At 35.5% G+C, this 19273-nt stretch overlaps 1 pseudogene; it reads left to right on the top strand.

Annotated features, from left to right (window-relative positions):
• The window catches only part of LOC133728297 (probable leucine-rich repeat receptor-like serine/threonine-protein kinase At3g14840), a 28926-nt pseudogene extending 21696 nt beyond the window's left edge, over positions 1-7230 (top strand).
• Positions 7231-19273: the final 12043 nt, after the last annotated feature.

The raw sequence follows: 19273 nt of genomic DNA on the forward strand, positions 1-19273 counted from the left end.
TCTACTAAGAAAGGAGGATCTTGGTATTATTGCATGATTTAGAAAATGTTAGAGGGACTTCAAAAGATAGCTGTACCGACTACACAAGCACTGTAATCGAGGGCTGGGAAGAAAGCCTTGTGTGTGTGTGTGTGAGTGAGTGAAAGAGAGCAATCTTTTTTTTGGTGGAGGACACAGAAAAATTAATTAGAGAGAGGGAATAGTGGAAATGGAAAATGAGGAAGAAGACAGAAGTTTAAGGAGTTGTAGAAATTCTACCCCCTGAAATTGGCATATCCTACAGGACTATCATATATTTCATTGCTTGTATTTTAATGGCATTTCTACCATTACCCTTTGTCTCTAACAATATACATTATCCTCTTGTGCATAGAATCTAGTTGAATCTTTCCCATCCTTATATCCTTCGAGAATTGGTAGCTGGAAAATGGATTTCATTGATTGTAGAAACTCTTGCATCGCATGTTGATTAACCAACATATGGTAATCATGTTTCAGGGTTTGGTTCCGGTAGATTACCTTTTCGGTTAAACAATATATAATTCTACTTTGAATTCAAGTGACCTGATAACTGTCCTTTAAGTGGAGATTACAATATTCGAAAGGCTTTATCAGTTAACTTCAAACTTTTGTGCTTTGCTTCTCACAAAATGTGGTGATGTGCGCGAGCATGTACGTGATTCATTTAAGGCCTTTTCATTATGCTGTTCAGAAAATATTTAATTGGTATATTTCCTGGAAAGATTTTTATTTTTGAAGTGTATATATTGTTCTCTTATTTAAATGCATTTGACATTGGTTTGTTTGCAGAGACCTAAGCTTCAACAAGCTAACTGGAAAAGTCCCAAGGAGCTTTGTTGCTCCAACGAATAATTTGGATTACATGTAAGCAATTTGTAACAGATCTAGACGATCTTGTGATGCAGGCAGGCATTCAAGATGAAAATACTGATCTATTGCATGCAGTCGTACTTTAAGCAAACCTATTGGCTATTGAGCATAAAATTCTTGATAACAAACACTACATTCTTTACTGATTTTTTCTGGTACTAATTGTTTAGATTCTTAACTGGAAATTTGCTGAATGGATCTGAGCCTCTGTGGATGGTAGGAGAAAACGTGTAAGGTTCTCTTCCCAATGCTAATATTTTGTTACTTGATAATGGAATTTATTCTATCTCTTACGAGGTATTGTATAATGGTGCATATTTGGTGACTTAGAATTTGGGATCTTGGTTTGCTCTTATAGACATGAGACAGGCATTAAATGTGCATTATGTATATTCTCTATGTGCAGTGATCTTTCATATAACAATTTCACTATCACCTCAGGGCCTGTAAATTGTCAGCCACAAGCAGGCTGGTAAGAAAGTTTTCATTATCCTCAAATCTGGTCGTTTTGTATTTGTAAATTACGCTTAACTTTTCAATTTGTGTTAATAATCTCTACAGGAACTTGTTTTCAAGCTCTTCAAAGGGCAACAGTTCGTAAGCTTCAAATTAATCTTCTGAAATCATGCATTATATCTCTAAGGTTAAATTCCTTCTATGGTATTTGATGTATTGGTACTTGGAAAATTTGGTACCTAGTCAATAAAAGAGGTATCCTCCGACAGACCATTTGGTATCAAATGCTAGATTTTTTTCAGAAATGGTGAAAAATTGAAGAAGATGAAGAACAAGAACAAGGTATGAACAAATTGAAGAAGCTAAACAACGGAATCTACCTTCTCTGCTTGTTATCTTTTGGTAATTGTATAAGGCTTTCGTGATTACAAGAAATTAAGGAATTTCCCTTGTTTTTATTTTAACTCACTATTAAGCCAAGACTAACTGATTTCACTAACTACTCTATAGCAATTGAACGTGTGTCCTCTTCTGGAACCATCATGGAGATAAGCTGTGAGGATTAGATTCATTACTAAGCTAGCTTAGCTTCATTTTCTTCATTCCCAATTATACGCTTTACACCAAATGGTCTAACGGAGGATAACTTCAAGTACCAAGTGGTCTCTTTTATTGACTAGGTGCAAATTGTCCAAATAGCTTAGCTACCATAGAAGGAATTTAACCCATTCCATAGTGTATATCTTAATTCTTACTATACAGCTGATTTTCATTTATGATGTTATCTTGCTGACATTCTTTGGACCACTATTATTTAATCTGCAGAGCTGTTTCATGTTTGAGCAATAAAACTACAACATGTTCAAAAAGTAAGTTTGGTTTCTATGAACTTATATCCTTCAGACATACATATATGTGAGTTTCGATTAGTAGTTTACATTTTGAGTAATTTGATCTTCATGTTAATCCAACTTAAGTCACTTAATATGATTGGTGAATTTGTGTATGTAGATTTCTGGTAAACTCTTTTCAGTGATTTTTACTGTATAGTTCAAAAAGTACATTTCCTCCCAAGAGGCAATTGAAATGATTGACTTAGAAATTTCATCAACCTGAATTTGCAGTTGCTCAGTCCTCCCTCTAACCATTCCATCCCAAAAAGAAACAGTATATATAATTGGCTTTATCTTTTTCAAACAATTAATACCTCCTTAAAAAGTTGATCTTTTGACCAAAAGTATGTACCATGGATTTTTAGATTGTTATTTATTTTTGGCGTGTTTTAATTTGTGCCCCTTCAGTTCTATGCCATTAGACGGTTGCTTAGGTATTGCCATAAGCTTTCAAGCATTGATTTATCTTCTTTGAGTTCTTTGGGGTTCTGGAGATAAGGGGATTAGAATGGTTCAGGGCGTTTAAGATTTATGATTCCGGGGTTTCATTTGGGATAAATTGGTGCTACTGTTACTCAACGGTGACAGTTGCTGTATGGTGTAACCGATTACATTAAGAGGGGGAGTGTGCGTGCAACTAGAGTTACAATTGCAAGGGACTTGATTTAAAACAAATGATAGTTGAATGCTAGCTTCGGGATAAGATTATGAATTTTTACAATGCACGAGGGAGCTATAATTAAATTTCTCTTGTTCGGATTCTAATCACTTGTTGCACAGGATGGTACTCTCTCAATATAAATTGTGGAGGAAGTGGAGTAACAATTGATGGAACAACATATGATGAGGATACAGTTGCAAATGGACCTTCATCATATTATATGAGCAGCACAAATTGGGTGTCAAGCAGCACTGGTTACTTCCCTGATGATGACAGTTCTACAGACCACTTTACTTGGTCCAATAATTCATCTAGACTCTCTATGGTCAATGGTCAACTATACACGACTGCGCGCCTTTCTCCCATCTCTCTAACTTATTATGGGTTTTGCCTGCTGAATGGAAACTACACAGTAAACCTCCATTTTGCAGAGATAATGTTTACAAATGGTCCAACATATAGCAGCTTGGGAAGGCGCATATTTGATGTTTACATTCAGGTAGCTAATTATATACACTTTATTTATTTATTTATTTATTTTTAAATCAACCGTATAAGTGTCTGAAATGTTAAGCTAGTAACTGTATAAGTATATTGCAGGGCATACGAGTGCTGAAGGATTTCAATATTGCAGATGAGGCAGGTGGGGCTGGTAAGGCAGTCATAAAAGAGTATATTGCTGCTGTAACTACTAATACCTTGGAGATCCGTTTCTTTTGGGCTGGGAAAGGAACCACAGGTCTCCCTGTAAGAGGAGTTTATGGTCCTCTTATCTCCGCCATATCTGTGGTTCCAGCAGGTGATTTTGCACTGCTATGTCTTTTAGTTAAGCTCTGTCAACTATTGGAAATTTCTCATAAGTAAATTTACGTGTTAGGCGTTCAGTAACTCAACCGTTTTGGAAGTTCGACCTGAGTGGCGCACATTGCTTCATATTTCTCTAGGTGTTTTATTTTTAAACGCAATACATTCCACGTGAAGGTTGTTTATAAGTACTGCATAAATATTTCCTTTTTCACCTAAGGATACTATATAATGTAAAGCATCAAAATAACCTTTGACTGCAAATTAATTCATTACATTTCACTTATTGAAAACTTATATAAAGGTTCCACCAAAGGGTATCCGGCCCTAAAACTCTTTTCTCTTTCTTTCAGACTTTGAACCCCCGGCAGAAACCCCGTCAGGACCCATATCAAAGAGGTTATCTATAGGTGCAGTGGTTGGAAGTATGGCTGCAGGGGGAGTATTACTTGTATTGCTGATTTTGGGTTATCTTTGGTGGAGAGGCTATCTAAGACGAGAAAGGACTTTGGAGCAAGGTATTTGCGGTTGATTTTGTTACAATGGTTTTGTTACTTTTTCAAATTTAAGATGAATATATACATCGCTCTATATGGCTTTACATCACAATGGGTCATCATTTGGCCCGCGGGCCTAAAAGCCCATGGGCGCCCGCCCGGCCTAGTGGGCAAAAGTCCGACCCGGCCCGCAGCAAAGCCCATCTCGGCCCTGCCCATTGGGCACGAGGCAGGGCTAGGGCGGAGGGTTCAAAGCCCAGGCCCGGTCCGCGGCCCGACCCGTTATATGCCCATTAAAGCCCGCCCGGCCCGGCCTTATAAGCCCACCCGAAAGCCCATTCAATTCTTGTATTAATATCTTTTTATGTAGTTATATTGAACTAATTATTGCATTAGGTCATATGTTTTTTTAATTTTGTATTTTATTTTGGTCAATCATTAACATATCATAATTTTTTCATAGCTTTTTGTATTTTTTTTAACAAAATAATATGACATATAAATATAATGGGCTCGGCCCTGCCCACCCAAAAAAGCCCGGCCCGGCCCGGCCCTAAAAATCCCGTAAGGCCCTGGGCCTTGATTTTTAAGAGAAGCCCGGCCCTGCCCGGCCCGAAAAATAAAAAAAATATGTTTTGGCCCTACTCGGCCCAGCCCGAGCCCATTAATTTTGGGCAGGGCCGGCCCTGCCCTGCCCATTGACAACCCCTACATCACATATAACATGTGCCTGTAATGGTTTTGATACTGATCTTCTCATTCTGTAACACTAAACATCTTACATACTTGATGCTTATTTGTATTGCTAAGAATTTAGTTTGAGTGAACTTTAGGCCACAAATCAGCTCAAGATATCAAAATCTAAGAATGCCATCATCCTAAAATTTTCGGGAACAATCTAGAAGAATTTGCTTCTTCCACAGATTTAAAAGGTGTTGACCTGCAAACGGGTAGATTTAGCTTGAGACAAATCAAAGATGCCACAGGAAACTTTGACATAGCCAACAAGATTGGAGAAGGTGGTTTTGGTCCTGTTTACAAGGTATTCTTCTGAACCAATAATTTCTATTATTTGTTGCATTTAAGCTTCTTTAATAATTAAAGTCTCTTTTCTCTTTTTAGTGAAGGGGATTTTGACTATGTATTATGAATGCAGGGCCAACTATCAGATGGCACTGTAATTGCTGTTAAGCAACTTTCTGCCAAATCAAAGCAAGGAAATCGTGAATTTGTGAATGAGATTGGCATGATTTCTGCTCTGCAACACCCTCATCTTGTCAAGCTCTATGGATGCTGCATTGAAGGAAATCAGTTGTTGCTTGTCTATGAGTACATGGAAAATAACAGTGTTGGACGTGCCTTGTTTGGTTAGTATTTTCCTAGCATAATCTTTTCCAAACTTAATTTTTTTTTTTTTTTTTCATGCAAGTCGTTATTCAGAGATTTTATAGTAAGATAGATCTATCTAGTTTCTCATAACTACATTTTATTGATTTGATAAATTGAAGGTGCAAAAGAAAGTCAGTTGAAGTTAGATTGGTCAACAAGGCACAGGATTTGTGTTGGTATAGCAAAAGGTTTGGCTTACCTTCATGAAGAATCACGGTTGAAGATCGTTCATAGAGACATCAAAGCTACTTGATAAAAATCTTTACCCTAAGATATCTGACTTTGGCCTAGCCAAGCTTGTTGAAGATGATAGTACCCATATAAGCACTAGGATTGCTGGAACTCAGTAAGTCCCTTTCTTTCAACTTCTTTTCTTTTCCAGATCAAAAAGTAAATATTTAACGCTTCCTAGCTTTTGATCTTTAAAATCCACCCCAATAGGGAAGAAAAAAGTTGGCAAATAAAAAAAGTAGAGCAAAGTGAGAGGTCTCTTTACCTAATATACACAGCTGTTATTGTTATCAGAAAATTTCCAGAAAAATCCTTTAAGCTAGGGTTTGTTGCTACTTTTTATCTTAAGCATTCCATTAGAAAAATCCTACTCTCAGATAATTACAACTTTTACGATTTCTTTAAATTCGAGGTGAGGAATTCAATTCATGTGTTATTTCATGATTTGACAGTGGATATATGTCACCTGAATATGCAATGCGGGGTTATCTGACTGATAAAGCAGATGTGTATAGTTTCGGAATTCTTGTGTTGGAAATGGTCTGTGGAAGGAGCAACACAACATACCACTCCAAGGGAGAGTGCTTCTACATTCTTGATTGGGTAACATTAAGAACATAGCTCCTTATTTAATTTGAATTTTGTTGGTCCGCTATTTGTTTCCATTTAGATTAATAGTGTGCACATTTACTTTTTTATTTTCATCAGGAACCAATATCTAGTACTCAACCTTCATTTGCTACTTATTAGTTTTAAACGTCTCTTCAGCTTGCCATTCATCTTTCTTAATATCAGATCTTATATAGTGACCAGTAGCACTCTTGGAGATGTTTGTATACATCTATTCTCAAAAAATAAAAGATTTCACTTGTTATATCTTGTCCTCGGAATAAAAGAGGCTTTCTGTCCCCTATCACACTTTAATCAGTGAAACGAAATTTAACATAAACACATAGAAAACTTAATTATATATTGTTGTTTGTGCTTTCCTGTTTCTAGGCACTTCTTCTAAAAGAGAAAGGAAGTTTGTTAGACCTAGTCGATCCAAGGTTGGGCTCAGATTTTAACAAAGAAGACGTGATGATTACCATCAATGTGGCTCTCCTTTGCTGTAATGTCTCTGCAGCACTTAGGCCTGCCATGTCTTCAGTGGTGAGCATGCTTGAAGGTAGGGCTCGTGTTGAGGAATTAGTCTTAGATTCAAGTGCCTCATCTCATGAGATCAGTGAAACAAGGAAACATTTTGAGTCCAATTACTCATTGGAGACCATCGCTGGGAGTACTCAGAGACAAACGATGTCAATCGAAGAGGCATGCACTTCACTGACATCTGTTCAAGATCATCCAATCTGTCCTCATTCAGATTACTGGGAGAACAGAAATTAAAGCCTTAGCAAACTGTCCTTATGGGTTGACAGTGTAGCCTTCAGACATACATATTTGCAAACCGTTTCTACTTTCACTTATACTTTTTGCGTTTTGATTGGAAAGTAAAAACATTGAAGATAATACTAAAAACGTTTCTCCAGCTTATAGTAATTGGAAATTGTGAAATCAATTGTTCACACTTCACAGCGCCTTGCCTGGGGAAGGCAATTTGATACCATGAGTATTGAACTATTGACAACTCATCAACTAATTAATTCTTTCTCTCCTCCCTCCCTTCCTTCTTGTAGTGAGGAGGAAATAGAGGATTGATGTTGTTTGGATACCTTATGTACATTTGCCATCTCTAGCATTGCTTCTTGAATTAATGAACATCTATTTTTCTTTTGGTCAGAGATGATTATGATCTCTGCATTGGATAATCCTTCGAATTTAACTTTGTTCAGAGAGGACGGCGTTACAATGACATGTCACGGTTCCTATTTGAATGTTTTTGTACAAGTTTTTCCCGTTTGTTAGACAAATAATGTGATCGGTGCTATAGGCTAGGAATGGCGTCTTCTGCAATATACGGATCTTGAGGGGACAAACTTTGTTAGACCGAGTCTTCATCATCAAGATAAGGTCATTTGCAAAGCTTTTCTGATCTCAGAACAGTCCCAAATGGCAGCCTATTTCACACCCTCGCACATATCCGTACATAAGACAAGTCAATCAAATTAATGACAATGTAAATACGATAAAAACTGAAGGAAAAAAAAATAGCTAGTCATCTAACCAATGCAAAGTCTTTTCTAGTTTTTATTTTTTATTTTTTTTAATGTAGGATAGTATGTCATATTCTCACATTTTCACGCATTTGTTGAGCGATTTAATTTAAACACATATACAATTGATATTAGGTGACTTAGAGCACATGTGATCGGTGAGGGTCTCACACATCGGCTCATATGCTTTTGTATCATATATATCATATAAATCTAGATATCCATCTAAAAAACAATTAGAAATGTAAAGATGCATGTGAAACCTCAAAAACATGGTTCACTTGGTATTTAAAAGGTCAGCGAAACAATTAAACTGTCGAGCGCTCGTATCAGAATATCAGATTGACTATGGAGGGACTAGCTAGTCAATTTACTCTTTGCACATGCTAACTTGTACATAATGATCCACCAATCCCATAAACAGAATAAAAGTTTTATAATTGAGTAGTCAAGGCCCAAAGTGTCACCTTTAAATAAAAAATCCTAGATTAACCAACAGTCTTTGTTGATTTTCTATTGTTTCAATTTATAATCTAATCTCTCGCTGTCTTTGAACATGGATGCATTTCAAAACATAAGAAAAACAAAACGTATTTGTTTTCCCAGATATTGTGCCTTGTGATATTTTCCCAGAAAAATATCGGTTCGGATACGTTTTGTTTGTTTATTATTTCTTTATCTTCACAAGTAGCCAAGGAAGTTACGTACGTAGGAAGTATTGCAAAAATGACTGGTTTGTGACATGCATGCATTTGACGAGGTCTGCTCCCTCTCATTCTCTTAATCAATATGAATATATACAAAATGGTGTTCATACATGTAGTCTCGCATTATAGAAATTACTCATCAATCCAAGCTCGAACATCTTAACAATCTACTTATCTCGATCTCCTTCTGCAAAAACTCATTTTGGGCATCAGATGCCCTTCAAATCAGAGGGTTTTCACCATATACAGAGTTAAAGGAGAAATGAATTACATGTTCTTCTTCTCTCGGCTTCTTGCTGGTTCTCTCTTGCTCGTTTTCTCTGCGAGCTCTGCTTTCGGAGCTAATCGATTATCTCCAGATGAAAGTAAGTGATATATGTGATGTTTGCAATATGTTTGAGGATGGTGTTTGTTTACAAGAATTAAATGGTTGCATTTTACTGATATGCGTGTAGTACAAGCTTTAACGGACATCGGAAAGACACTCGATCGGTAAGAACTGGAATTTCAGCGTTGATCCATCATCCATGCAGCGGAGAACTTGGATGGAGTAGTGCTCCGGATGGCCTATACATGAATAACGTCACCTGCGGCAACTGTAGTATACGTACCACCTCCAATACTACAGCCGATCAGATCTGCCATGTCACAAACATTTACGTAAGCTCTCTCTCTCTCTCTCTCTACTGTTCAGAAGATGACTATTCTCTTTAACGAAGAAAGGTCATAGATCATTTAATCGGAATATTAGGGTGACGAATTTGAATCAAAGAATTTTCATGCGAAAGAGCTGTAAAGTTTAGACTCGAAAAATTGGATTAGTCTTCAAGTCTTATCCTGATGGATCCTGTAGTTGATCATAAAATTTAAACAAGGAAAGTGAGGTCTAGCTACTACGAGGGTCTGATCGCCAATAATGCATTATATCTACGTACACGAGGGTATCTACACACACACACAGAGGAATGATCTGAAGCGGACGTCCGCACTTCGCTAAAGTGCGGACGTCGACGCAGCAGCCCGGCTCAGGCCGTGACTGCGACGTGAATCAGGCTGAACAGAGGCCGGAGGTATCCCAGACCGCTTCTGGGCAGCGATTGAGGTCAGAGGAGATCGAGGTTGCAGGTTTCTGGGCAGCGACCTCACCTGCAACTGCAGGTTCTGGGCAGCGCTGCAACCATGCACATCGCCGGTGATTCCACCCGACGGCAGACCTGTCCGTCCGACCCCTGGCCTCCGTCCGGCAAGCTGCGCTGCGCTGTCGCAACCTGAGCGGGGCTGCAGCGTCAACGTCCTCACTTTAGCGAAAGTGCGGACATCCTCTTTGAAACGGCTCCGTATGTGTGTGTCTATATATATATATATATATATATATATATATATATATATATATATATATATATATATATATACAGATCCAATCCAGAGCGGAGCTCCGCTTTGAAATTAACGTGTGAAGTTCGAGTTTTGGGCCACTTTTTTGTCGTATATCCACATCTCGACCGTTCAGTTTTTAGGTACTAGTGTATAGATCATCTCTGCAAATTTTCAGCCAAATTGATGATCGTTAAGGTATCTAACTCGCTTAAACCAATGGACGGACTGAATCTGTCAACCTGAACCGTACTAGCTTTAATGCAGTTATCAATGCCTTAACGATCATCATTTTGGCTGAAAATTTGCAGAGACGATCTATACACTAGTACCTAAAAACTGAACGGTCGAGATGTGGATATGCGACCGAAAAGTGACCAAAAACTCGAACTTCACACGTTAATTTTCAAAGCGAAGCTCCGCTCTGGATAGGATCTATATATATATATATATATATATATATATATATATATATATATATATTTGAGGACTACAGTTACGTCTGCTACGTACTCTTATCAGAATACATTAATATGGTCTCTATCATTAATTTGTTTATATGTTTCACATTAGCGGGAAAGTTAGGGTTTAATATTAGTCAAATGTTGTTATTAATAAAGGGTGGCTAGCAGTGTCAAATAATAATATAATCTCACAGCAAGATGATCACCACAGTAGCCTTAGCAATGAGGATGCACATAGGCAATCCTTACCCAAAGGAACTATATATCTGGAATTCTTCCCCACAAGAGAAGACAACTCGAGCACTGAATCAATAGTACAAGAAACCAGTTTTTGTTACTATATGTCATCTCCAGACTTTATCCAAACCACACACTTCAATTGTACATTAGACAACTACTTCAGATAGCACATTGTTAAAACCTAATTAATTCATGCTCACAATCATATGCATACAAGCTCGACAACATTCATACAAGGATCAAGGCTTACCGTCAACTACCATTGGCATGGATTCCATCTCTGCAGCACTGCAAAAAAAAAAAAAAAAAACTTGATCACTTGAATAAGGTCTTCTGTTACTTACCAACCTTGCTTCTCAATGGACAGAACTGATGCAAATCAACGTGGTTGTAACAAGGACCAAACTCATCTATCTATCTAGGTGACTAAAACCTCAGAAGCCTTCCATCAAAGCAATTCATGAGGGATTAGGTCTCTCTTAGTTAGATTCTTAATGTATCACTGCATTGTAGTCTTTCTTGCAGACTCAGAATTGGATTACTAACCTTAATGAATTGATACACTGTTTCATTAAGCTACTAGTATTGATTTATAGTTTGTGTCCATGTTAAACTAGACTTAACATTATGCTAATCATCAATAAACTTAATGTTAATACGTGACAAAGTCCATATTTGATTCTAACAATCTCCTCCTTGGATTAACACATATTATACTTGATAACCTGCACCAGAAAATGCCAGAATCTATTTAACTTACTGTAGTGCACTCCAGACAACAAACTCAAACTAGAAATCCATTCCAACATGAACAGATCACAGCTACTTATGCAGAGCAAGAAACATAATACATTTTATCAAAAATGCCGGGTTTCAAAACCACAAACATAAGCTCCTGCAATCCACATATGTCAAACCATAAATAATACAATATATGTCAATGTGTATCAATAAGTAGACATATATTAGGTCCTACTGGATGTTTCCTAAACCAAAAACTCAAGCAATTACTGAACGTACACTGATGGCTCATAATTTATTACTTGAACTGTAACATCATACTATGCATGATTTTAAGCCATCTGATAGCAAGTACAACTTCAAATACAAAACCGACAATTTTCAGAACATTCAATAAAGCTGCAGCAATAACCAAGATCTGAAAATACCTTAAAATTTTATTGATATTAATAAATTGTCATTACAAATAAGTTGTGATAAAAAAAATTGAAAATCACAACTGAAAAACACAAGAACTCAGAAACCTTAGAATTTTAATTTGCTCCAAATTGGACTGACTCCTACTAAATCTAAGCATCTAAATTAGCTAAAACTCCAATGCTTGTTGTATTATTTTGAAATGCAGCAACTGATAATGCCTTGGTGAAAGGGTCTGCTAGCTGTGAATTTGTGTCAATGCTCAAAACAGCTATCTCACCATGCTTTACTCTTTCTCTGACACTATAATACTTTAAATCAATATGTTTGAAATTATTCGATCTTTTACTGTTCTTGCTGAAGAAAACAGCAGCCTCATTATCACAATAGATCACAAGTGTATCAGCCACAATGTGACTCAACACCTTAGTCTGCATAAAAAAATTCCTGATCCAAAGTCCTTCACATACTGTTATAAATTCAGCCTGCATAGTGGAAGTTGAAACAAGAGTTTGCTTCATGGTTTTCCAAGCAACTGCACCTCCTGTAAGCATTTAAACATATCTACAAGTTGACTTGGAGTCTGGATAGTTCCCTGCCAAATCAGAATCTGAAAATACAACGAGTTTCAGATCCTCCACTTGTCTATATACAAGCATATGATTTTTAGTTTTATGCAGGTTTGTCAACACTTTCTTTCTAGCCATGTTAGCCAAATAGCCACCCTCAAGTATAAGGGGTACAAGTACTAGTATAGGGATTTAAGAAAGGTTGTCGAACCCACGAGGATTGGATTCCTTTCACTAGCTAGGGTGTGAACCTAATGAGAGCTAGAATATGCAAATGTACAATCACAAACTTAAATTCATAAGGAAATTTAGGCTCATGGTGAGTATGTGTATTGTAGTGGTAGTGAAATTTTGTGTTGGATAGAGTGGTGAACCAAATTAAAATAATTGCTCAAATGTAAACTAAACTACTTTAAACTAAACTAGTAATAAAATAGATAAAGTTAGGGGTTGGATTGTCTATCACTGACCTCCATTGCAAGTATTGAAGCTTGGGAACCAATTGTTACCACGGGTAGCACAATGTTAGCTGTTTAATCAACAAGCCATCTTTGTGTTAAAGATTTTAACACAACTAATTAACACGTTACAGTCTATTTGTCATGAATGAGTTGAATATGATGCGATACAAACACAACAAGCAAACGCGACATCACAAGCTATAATGATTTTGTTGTATTTTTCCTGAATGTTTTTGTAATGAAAAATTAAAGATAATCGTTAAATGATAATATCTTTTAATGATGAATTAGATTAAACCTTGATGGTTTTTGTCTTTTTGAGTGGTTGATGTGAAACTATGAAAGGGTTAGAAGGATGCACAAGGCCAAAGTCTTCAAGGTCTTCCTTGTGTATAATGAATCGGGTTTTTATTATCGATGGGGTCTGAACTTTTTCAGATCTGACAGAATGGTACCTGGACTTTTAAAGTGATCAAATAGGTACCTGAACTTCCAAAATCATATCAATAAGGTGCTTCCGTCTATATTTTGTTATACCTCCGTTAAGTGCAGGGGCAAATCAGAAATTTCACTCAAATTAACTACTAAAATGACTATCATAACCTCATCTGACGTGGATAAACACATTTCCATCATTTCTATCTTTTTCTTTTTTTTCCAAAAACAATTTACTCTTTCCTCCAACGCTATTCATGTGAAACTTTCCATAATATTTTATCTTCAATTATTGTCTCTCGATAAATAATAATAATATCCAACATTCCAGCATCATGTTTTCTTGAATAATTTTTATTGTTCTTTAAAAATTAGCCTAGAATTGTAATTAGTTTTTATGAAGTAAATTTAAGAAACAAAAAAAAAAGTGTTTATACAAAAAAATATTTTGAAAAAATGAAGCATAATGACCCTAATAGCCATGCATGCATATTAACTGACAATAAAATAATAAAATTAGAAAAATTACGGTAAGTCAACCAAGTGATTATCTTAAAACAAATAGACATACCAAATTCTTATATATAAAAACAGTATTATTATAAAGATGAATAAATACTTTGTTGTACAATCACTTTTTTTTTGTTCCTTAATTTTACTTTGTAAGAATTAATTGCAATAATTTTTGAAATGATTGCTGTTATTATTTATTGAGAAACAATAATTTGAGATAAAATATGATGGAAAGTTTCACATGAAAAGTGTTGGGATTATGACAATCATTTTAGTAGTCAATTTGAGTAAAATGTCTGATTTGCCCCTGCACTTAACGGAGGGACAACGGAATAAAGACATAATCACCTTATTAATGTGGTTTTGGAAGTTCAAATATATATTTGATCACTTTGAAAGTTTAGGTACCATTATATCAGGTCTGAAAAAGTCCAAACCTCACCTATAATAAAAACCCGATTTTATATTGTTTTAAAGATCACAGTCCAACATGAGTTGTTCCCTTCTCAGGTACATGAATGGTTCTGTTGCCATCAAAACTTGATTTATGTATAAAAGCTAGACTCACTGAGTCACCCAAAAGGACAAACAAGGCGGCATCAGCTGCATATAGATAAGTTGCATGTCTAATTAGCCAGGTTAGACAAGTAGAACCAATCCAATTGGCTTTTGAGGACCACACGTCTATTGGTTCATGTCATGTTTAGGGTTTAAATCATACATGTCTTACAGACTTACACATCCTTCCTTCTTACCCAAGCTAACAGTCAAAACATCATGACGTACTCCTCAAATTGACTGAGGTATATATGGTCCAAGTTAATTGCCATGTCTTTTTCCCCTTTTTTTCAATGCACGTCTTTTTCACTTTTCTTTTTATTGACGATAGACGCTTCTTTTGAGTGATGCTACATGCCCCCAAATATATTTATCAAAATTTGATCCCAAATGATGTGGCAATTGATGTGTTAACCGCCACTGTGCCACATAATGACCTTAACTTGATAATTTCCAACTTGCTTTATTATTTTCACTTTGTGCCTATTATTTTCATCTATTTTCAGGGAAAAAACTGAAGATCATAAACGCATCAAGTTTCTTTCATATGCAGGCCATTGTTTTCTCTCTTTTCAAACCCTTGAATCGAAGACCATTCTCTTGTAGCAATTAATATTGAAAAAGACATTCTAATTGGTTCCATAGATCTTATCTTCCCAATATGCTCATTCTCTAATTGAAGAAATAAAAAATTCTAAACATCTTTAGGTATAAAATTGATGGGCAGGAGATGCAAAACTACCTCTTCAAAGATCAAGCATCTAGTAAAAGAACTTGCTCATCTCTAGTTGAGCTAGGTTCCATTTTTGTGCAGCATATATAAATGTTATTAAATTGAGAAAAGATGAACGTGCTCTTAGGTTGGATTCATGAATCAATGTTCGGGTAGCTAGAACCCTAAATTTGAACATTGAAGATAAAAATACCAGAGTTTTTTTTTTCTTTTTCAAATGAAAAGTAATTAATAAAAAAGAAAGTGGACATGTTAGAAACTATTGGGATGAAAATGATTACGTGGCAACTGCCACATCATTTGGGACTCAATTTTGGTAAAAATATTTGGGATCCCAAGCATTTTTCCTTCTTTTTCACTTGGTCACTCCTCTTTGTCAGTGAGGAATATTTACAAGATTGAAAATGGCAAAAAGTGGGTCTTTTATATAGAAGCCATTATTCCTCTTAGAAAAATGCTAGAGATCCCAAATTTTTCCACCAAACTCACATACAAAATGACATGGCAACTGCCATATCATCACTTTGTAATTTCCACTTGTCTCCAATAATTACTTTTAGTTTGTATTATTATTTTTTTCTTAACAAATAAAAAAACATTGTTTTGAAACCCTAAGCCATCATTACCAGTACATTCCCAGGTAATTAATCCACTTGATTTTGGAAGGAGACTAAAATTTCCTTGAAGTGAGTGAAAACCATCAAAGAAATCTAAAGAAGAAAATCTCTCGCCCAATCTCTCTTTCCAAAGAATTCATAGACCTAGGTCTCACCATTGGAATACCCAGTGAGATCAGTCTCCTTTTAGATCTAATTATCCCAAATGTGGTTTTCACGTTATCTCTTCCTATTGGAGGCAATCCAAATTGAAGAGTACGTTGTATCAAAGATGGATGATGATGGGTTGTGATTCTAGGGTTGAGTATTGGGATTGTGGGGAATTTGATTATTTGATTGCAGGGTATATTTAGTTCTTCATCTTCTTCGTTTGGCCAATTAGAGATTTAATTCACAATACTATTTCTAATAATTTTTTCCTTGAAGACTTAATTTTCATAAATACACATAGGAAATTATCTAGTCAAAAGTGATTACATAGCAGTTGCCATGTCATTTGGGATACAATTTTGGTATAATAATTTGGGATCCCTAGCATTGCTCTTTTTCTTAATCAGTGAGGTCTAATTTGTTGTTTTTTGAGAGAATAACCATTATAGTTGTTGGTCGTAATAAATATCGTTTTTTCATTAAAAATAATATAAAAATAATAAGAAAAAAATATCAATTTTGATCTGTTTGACACTTTGGTCATTGACTTTTAAATAATATAACTTTGATCACTCAACTTTAACACCGTTTAACATTTTAGTCACTGCCATTAAATGTTTCTTCACAAACCGTTAAAATTGAGGACATTTTGGTCAAATCATTAAAAGATAAATCTGAAAAAAATTAAAATTAATTTGAGCCTTCTTGAATTTATTTTCTTGCAAATTGCAATCGCATAAATGAAGGTTTTCAGTTGGCCTCCATGACCAAACACAATAGTCTCTCCCTCTAGTGTTATTAATCCATTACAAGTTGAAAGCTCAAACCTTGTAAAAGACCATTATTCTCTCACAGAGAGACTCATAATTAAATCATTAACCAAACTTAGACTAGACCTTCTCAACTTCATAGCAGACTAGGACCAAGTCCGCAAGATTAAGAAAGAGCTATCAAGGCCATCAACGCCTTGGCTTCTCTGTGCAAAGATAAGGAGCAGCTCTTCATCTGGAACCTACTGCTATTTATAAGACGAGTTTATTTTCCTCTTCTGGGTTGATTAGGGATTGAGTCATTTTGTACAGGGAGATTAAAGATTGAATTTTTTGGGTTAGGAGGATTTAGTTGTGTAATTCTTCATAATGTTTTGCTAAATTGAGTTTGGAAGCTTCTCTACTCATGGAAATGGTAATTGTCATTCTTTATTTTCTGGGTTTTGTTGTTCACTTCTACAGAGATAGATGTTTTTAATTTTCTAGCTGCAAAGATATGATATTTTGATAAAGCTCTCCTTATATGTTTTATGAACTCCTCTGGTGTGCAATTTTGTGAACACAATTATGGGTTATAATTACATCTGCGATCAGTAATGCACTAATGCAAGGTTTGGGAGATGTAGTGTCTTTTTTTTTTCTTTTTTTCTTGGTTTCTAAGAGATGTAGGTTAATAATAATTCTTTTAATATTTATTTATGTTTATAAAAATATTTCTTGATATGACGAAAATATCTTCAAAATGTATAATATTTATAAAATTTTAACGGTGGAGTTAACGGTACGTAATACCAAAGTGATAGCTGGTGTCGAACTTGAGTGACTAAATTGATATTTTTCAAAGTAAAATGATTAAAGTGTCAAACAAAGAAAAGTTGAGTGACCAAAGTTGTTATTTTTCCAAATAATAAATTATTTCACGAATTATTTAAATGGCATTTGAGATGGACCAAAGTATAGCCAAATGTCGAACGACCTTGTCGACCATTCAATGTGGGAAAAAACACAAAATAAAAAAAAAAACTCTTAGATCGTATAGCCGGTCCTTCCTTCCTGATCATATATTGTTTCAATCTCATAAATTAGCCATCGCAGACGCAGAGCAATGCAGTCCCACTCGATTCTATGAACCCTCGTTTGTTTTTCGTTCATAGTCCTATTGTCCAAATAACTCAAGCTGGTTTTCCTAAAGCATTTTCTGTAGTACCAATTGCATGCAAGTTCGATGAAATTTAACCCCCCAAAAAAAAACAAAATGCAGTAGGAAATCTACACATTTGCTATGGAAAGAAAAAGTGATTTTGTAAAACTATATATCTCTTATTGGATGAATGATGAAGTGACAATTACAGTACACAACAGTAAATTAAGGATGATGGAAGCTAAGCTTACAGGTTAACCAGCAATCCTTGCTTCTATTGGTTACAAAGGGTTGGAGTTGATAGCTGAACTTTATGCTGGATTGTCTTTGTCGCTATGTTTGGATGGGTCTGGTAACTCATGAGTACGTAATTGATCTGTTTTGGTCTTAGTTTAGTGATTGTTTTTCCTTTTAGGCACAGTTTAACTGAGTTGCTGATTTTTGTTATATAGTGATTGAGATATAAATATAACCATGTATTTTGATTAAGTGCAGAGTTTTGAAATCTCTGAATTTGCCGGGAAAGCTCCCGCCAGAGTTGATTAGGCTCCCCTATCTCCAAGAAATGTAAGCGCACTGTCAACACACCAAGTTTGAGTCATATCAATTTCATTAGCTAATTTATCTGTATTTCAGTTTTGAATGAGGCAATGACTCATTTCTTTCTTTCTCCTTCGGTACGTGAACTCTCCCGCATGCAACTACCTGAAGGGGTATTTTTGTAGAAGATTGATCAATGTTCTTGGTGATGTAGTCAATGGATCTGCTGATCCTTACTGTGTTTCGAGTACATCAATGGTGCGATAAGATATTTCAGTAGAATTTGCAGAGAAATTAATGTGAAAATTACTGCTTTCTGGTGTTGTGATTGAAGTTCATCCTTCAGTTTTTGGCTTGCTTCCCTACTCTTGCCTATTTGGGCGTCTTAAAATCTGGAAATGGACCCCAGATGCTGATATTACTTAGTCGCCACAGTGCCTTATTTTTTGCCACGTCATCGAGTGACTACCCACTTGGGTGGGTAAAAGAATTTTCTACTCACTGATTAAAATCTTTTTGAAAAAAGGCATAAAAGTTATGTTCCCCCGTAGAGTGTCAAATCCTGCCTTACACGTTTCAAGCATTGAAATATCTGCGATATTTCTAATACATTTCTCATATTTTTTTTTTTTGACGGGATCGATGCATTATAGGAGATAAATATCTTATTTTTTATTGTTTCTGCTAAATTTTTTTGATATCGTCAAATATTTCTGATATATTAGATATTTGAAATATATCCACGATAAAATGAAGAAATATCTGTAAAATCTGATGGTAAAAACAAAAAATAGAAGGAAAAAAAACTGATTTATTCACAGAGAAACATCGTTATATCAGAGTGTAAAATTTTAACAACGATTTTTAG

Source organism: Rosa rugosa, chromosome 2 (assembly GCF_958449725.1).
Source record: "Rosa rugosa chromosome 2, drRosRugo1.1, whole genome shotgun sequence".
NCBI classification, from domain to species: Eukaryota; Viridiplantae; Streptophyta; class Magnoliopsida; order Rosales; family Rosaceae; genus Rosa; species Rosa rugosa.